A 5,594-nucleotide genomic window follows, 5' to 3' on the forward strand; every position below is an offset into this window, starting at 1 on the left:
TATTATTATTATTTTAATTCCACCCCTACTAAGATAGATTCTGGCTCCGCCACTGAACACAGTAGATGTCTTACTCCAGGATCGAGCACAACTTCTCACTCTTCTTCGTTACAACTTGCAACAAGCTCAGCAACGCATGAAAAAATATGCTGACATGCGGAGGAGTGAGAAGAAATTGGAGGTTGGCCAGCAGGTCTATCTCTGTCTTCAACCTTACTGCCAGAATTCTATTGTCACTAGGCGGTCTCTCAAGTTGGCACCTCGATTTTATGGGCCATTTACTATCCTTCGCAAGGTGAGAGCCGTAGCCTACAAATTGGACTTGCCTCCTGTTAGAATTCATCATGTGTTTCATGTTTCACATCTGAAACCTAAACTGGGTTCTTCCGCCACAACTGCACCAATTTTACCACCTGTTGATGGGGATGGCATTATTCAACCGGAAACCAGAAGAAGTTCTCCCCCGCATATTTCACCCGAAGAATAACCATTTCATTACTGATCGAGTTGTTGATTTGATAGGCAGGACAATCTCCTGATGGTGCTGCTTGGGAAGAATACTATGCCTTGAAGCAGGCCTACCCACAAGTTGTGGTCAATGTGCTTTAAAAGTAAAGGGTAATGTAACGAGCTTCACAATGAAGCTCGTCTTCTGTTGACACGTGGAGTGTAGTGACACCTGGCAGCTCGAGCATGGACGTAAGTCCCTCATAGATGTAATAAAATGCTGTGTTTGGGGGTTGTAAGTCGTTTAAAACGTTGTCGTTTTAATTGTAATTCTGTTAGTAGTTTTTCAGTTCTGTTGGGCGGGAGTTCTAGAATCTTGTATAGAAGGGAGTTAGGCTTGAGAAGAGAGGTATTCAGTCGGTTGTAAATCAGATTGAATCTGGAGGATGTTTGGCTCCTCGAATTGCCATTTTCTCAGTAAAATCCTTGTTCTTCCATTCGGTTTTCTCTTCCGATTCTCCATTCTCTCTTTCAATTCTCAATTCTCTGTTAGTTTTCAGTAGCAGATCAATTAGACTGTTACACATGGCGTCATTGACAAGAGAACTCCGAGCTTCGCGTTGTCAATGGCAACTACCCCCACCTTTCCATAAATATTCAGGCTCGCTCTATTAGACCTCCGGCAGCCTAGATGATCTTGTTCAACGGCTTCACAGATGAAGAGGGGAGGATAATCGAGAAGGGGCTAAACAAAAATTGGAATAGGCGGAGGTAATATTTTCTGACTTGGTCAATCGTTTCTTTCTTTGGACCAAACAAGCTTACTCTTTCGATGGACCAAACAAGCTTAAGCTTAAGCAAGCTTTCCAAAGCTCTGTTCAAGAACACCAACAATCCCAAGCTGGCATGGCACTTCTTCAAGCGTATTTTTCTCTCCTCACCTACCTCCTCGTCCTCTCCCCACTGTCTTCGATTGATGCCCGTCATCGCTCGTATCCTTATTCATGCGCAAATGCACTGCGAAATCGATAACCTTCCCGAGCTCCTCTTCTCCTCGCAGCCCATCGAAACTTCTCACCCTTGTCTCATTTCCCTCGTCCAAGTCTTGGCCAAGTCGGGTCTCGTCAATGAGGCCGTTTCCCAGTTCAAGTCCATTCGAACCCGGTTCCGGAAAAGCTTCCTTAGGTATTTTTGTACAATTTGCTTCTTGAGTCCTCCTTAAGGGGAGACCGTGTAGATTTTGTGACATGGTTGTATAGGGATATGATTGTTGCCGGGTTTAGCCCGGAAACTTATACTTTTAATCTTTTGATACGTGCATTGTGTGATTCGGGTCGTTTGGAGGAGGCCTGGAAGGTGTTTGATAGAATGTCTGAGAAGGATTGTCAACCAAATGAGTTCAGTGTTGGGATTTTGGTTCGTGGGTATTGTAGAGCTAGGCTTCCTATCCAAGGCTTGGAGCTTTTAAATGAGATGAGGGGTTGTAGTGTCTTGCCCAACAGGGTTGTGTACAATACTTTGATATCTAGCTTTTGTAGAGAAGGTAGGACTGAAGAAGCTGAGAGATTGGTAGAGAAAATGAGAGAGGATGGTCTGTTTCCAGATGTTGTTACTTTCAATTCTAGGATATCAGCACTTTGTAGGGCGGGGAAAATACTAGAGGCGTCTAGAATATTTAGAGATATGCAAATTGACGATGAATTAGGGTTGCCTCGGCCAAACATCATAACGTATAATTTAATGCTAGCGGGGTTTTGCAAGGAAGGCATGTGGGAGGAAGCAAAGACCTTGTTTGAGTCTATGCAAAAAGTTGGTGATTTTGTAAGTTTGTAGAGTTATAATATATGGTTGTTGGGTTTGGTCAGGACTAGGAAGCTCTTAGAGGTACGGTTGATTCTGAAAGAAATGGTAGATAAGGGCATTGAACCAAATATTTACTCGTACAACATCATGATGGATGGGCAATGCAAAAATGGGATGCTCTATGATGCAAGAATGGTTATGGGCTTAATGGTAAGTAGTGGGATTCCCCCGGATGCAGTAACTTATAGTACTTTACTACATGGGTACTGCTGTAAGGGGAAGACATCTGAGGCCAATAATATTCTCCATGAGATGATCAATAGGGGTTGTTTCCCAAATACCTATACTTGCAACATTTTGCTGCACAGCCTATGGAAAGAGGGGAGAACATCAGAAGCAGAGGACATGCTGAAAAAGATGAACGAACGACATTATGGCTTAGATACTGTGACATGCAATATTGTGATTGATGGTCTATGTAATAGTGGGAAATTGGACAAAGCAATTGAAATTGTAATTGGGATGTGGACTCATGGAACTGCTGCTCTTGGTAACCTAGGGAACTCATTTATAGGCCTAGTTGATGATAGTAATAAAAGGAAGAGATGCATGCCTGATTTGGTCACCTACTCAACAATAATTGGTGAGTTATGCAAGGCTGGGAGGCTTGATGAAGCTAAACAGAAGTTCACTGAGATGGTGAGGAAAAACTTGCTTCCAGATTCTGTGATTTATGATACTTTTATATATACTTTCTGTAAACAAGGAAAGCTATCATCTGCATTTCGAGTTCTCAAGGACATGGAGATAAAAGGTTGCAAAAAGAGCCTTCAAACTTATAACTCATTGATTTTGGGCTTAGGGGGTAAAAATGAAATATTTGAAATATATGGGCTGATGGATGAGATGAGAGAAAGAGGAATTTCTCCAAATGTTTGCACTTATAACAATATAATTAGCTGTCTTTGTGATGGAGGAAAAGTGAAAGATGCCACCTCTCTTTTAGATGAAATGATGCAAAAGGGCATGTCCCCTGATATATCTTCCTTCAGAATATTAATCAAAGCTTTCTACAAGGTGTGTGATTTTGAAGTTGCAATGGAGATATTTGAGATTGCTCTGAGTATATGTGGCCACAAGGAAGCCTTATATAGTTTGATGTTCAATGAGTTAGTTGCTAGAGGTGAAGTTTCCGAAGCTAAAGATCTGTTCCAAGCGGCATTCAATAGGACTTTTGATGTGGGGAACTTCCGGTACAAAGATCTTATTGACAGACTCTGCAAGGATAAAAAGTTAGATGATGCTAGTGGGATTCTTCATAAAATGATCGATATAGGATATGGATTTGATCCTGCATCGTTCATGCCAGTGATTGATGGCTTGGGTAAAAGGGGAAACAAGCATGAGGCTGATGAACTTGCAGAGAGGATGATGGAAATGGCTTCAAAAGGTAGGGTTGAGAATAAGGTTTGTCGAAATCAGAGGGAGATAATCCAAGGAAAACCAAACAAGTATAGGAGAATTGATTGGCAGACCATACTTCACAGGTAAATGGTTGAATGAAAGTTTATTTGCAATCTATTTCTTCTTGTTTTCCCTCTTTGGTCTCATTGTTCTTGTGATTTCTTTCTGCTATTGTGATTGATAGATGTTGTATGTGCAAAACGAATGGGGAGTCTGTGGATCATCTTTTTCTCCATTGTGAGGTTGCACGCGCTCTATGGAATGCTATCTTTAATTGCTTTAGTCTGTCTTGGGTTATGCCTCTTCGGGTGGTAGATTTATTCGCTTGCTCAGAATACTGTTGTATGAAAGATGGTTCCTTTTTGTCTTTTATGGTTCTTGAGAAGGGAACGTAATGATAGACAATTCGAGAACAAAGAAAGGATGACTGAGGAGCTTATTACTTTTTTCTTCTTCTGTTTGTACTCTTGGACTGCGACATTCCTAGCTCCTTTAGTGATTAGCTTTAGTGATTTTCTTGTTATTTTTTCTTCTCCTTCTTAGCCGCTTTTCTTGTATACTCCTTGTGTACTTGATTGCGCTTTGCTGGTGAAGTTGTTAGAAGAATCAGGTGCCTCTTTTTTGTACCTCAGGTATGGTTATAGTTTTTTTATTATTATTTTTAGTTTTATGATTTCTATTTCACTCGAGTGCCAGGCAATGTGAAGATAGATTTTGAGCCCAATAATTAGTTCTGTAGACATTAAATCTAGGCTTTACTAGACTAGTTTGCCGGCATCTTTCTACTTGATAATGAAAAGATTGTCAAAATACGATTTTGGTTTCTGAAGCATGTGTCAAATTCCAAATTCACTTTTGAACTATCATTTGTTTCAATTCAGTTTTTTGCAGTTTTAAAAATGCCTCAATGTCACTATGCGAATTGCTGATAAGATAGTTGTTTTTTAATAAATGTCTTTTTAATATTGGAATGGAGAGTTAGGCTACATGCTCGTTTTACAAATTCAGAGCATATAGAGACATGTGACATGCATGTTAGGGATCACAATGTCTTTTTAATCTATTTTACTATTTTTAAATGTTAAATTCATGCGTCCATAAATTTTTATTTTGTGAGACTGGCATGTGACATAATCAGTATTATGATAGTATTATGATAGTACTTGTACAAGAAACATTTAGAATATCAATAACTTTCTTTCGCATAGTGATGATAAGGCAAGGTGAGAGTAACGTTGGGGTCCTTTTCAAAATTTTAAGAACTAATTGAAGTTTTCGGCTCTCTTGTATACTTTTTCGCGTACGAGGGCTTCGCCACTTTCTTTCAATAAAATTGTTATTGTTCATTATATATATATATATAATCCATAGATGAAATTAGAATCTAATGTATAATTCAAGGATCTAAATCATATGTTGACTGAAAAAATGATTGGCGTATTTGATATTTGATATTCTTCAACATATTCAGTCATAAATCCACTTATCAGCAACTCAGTTCCCCTTTTTCACCAATGTACTTTTTTTATGAATAGGATAGCACTGAATGAACGTTTGGCACTAACAGTTCAATTGTGATATATTGTTCATTATGTCAAACAAGCTAGATTTTGTTGCAGTAAAAGGTTGATGCTGAAAAACCCAAAAAGGAAAATAATCCAATCAAAAAAATGTATGCCTTTCTTTTGGTGGTGAATAATCATGTGCTTACTTTGCTGGTTTATTTAAGAGCACTAGCAGCAGATTTCCAACCATTTTCTCTATATTTAGGGAACAAAACTACTTTTTACTTCCTTATATCAATTAAATATTATTTTTTTACTCTTATTTTATTCTTTTTCTCTCTTTCCTACTTTTTCTCTTCCCTATATCAATTAATT

General features: G+C 38.8%; 1 pseudogene; it reads left to right on the forward strand.

Annotated features, from left to right (window-relative positions):
- The first annotated feature begins 878 nt into the window (after window positions 1-878).
- Window positions 879-4,446, forward strand: LOC133882585 (pentatricopeptide repeat-containing protein At2g17140-like; annotated as a pseudogene).
- The last annotated feature ends 1,148 nt before the right edge of the window (window positions 4,447-5,594 follow it).

This window comes from Alnus glutinosa, chromosome 11 (genome assembly GCF_958979055.1).
Source record: "Alnus glutinosa chromosome 11, dhAlnGlut1.1, whole genome shotgun sequence".
Classification (NCBI taxonomy): domain Eukaryota; kingdom Viridiplantae; phylum Streptophyta; class Magnoliopsida; order Fagales; family Betulaceae; genus Alnus; species Alnus glutinosa.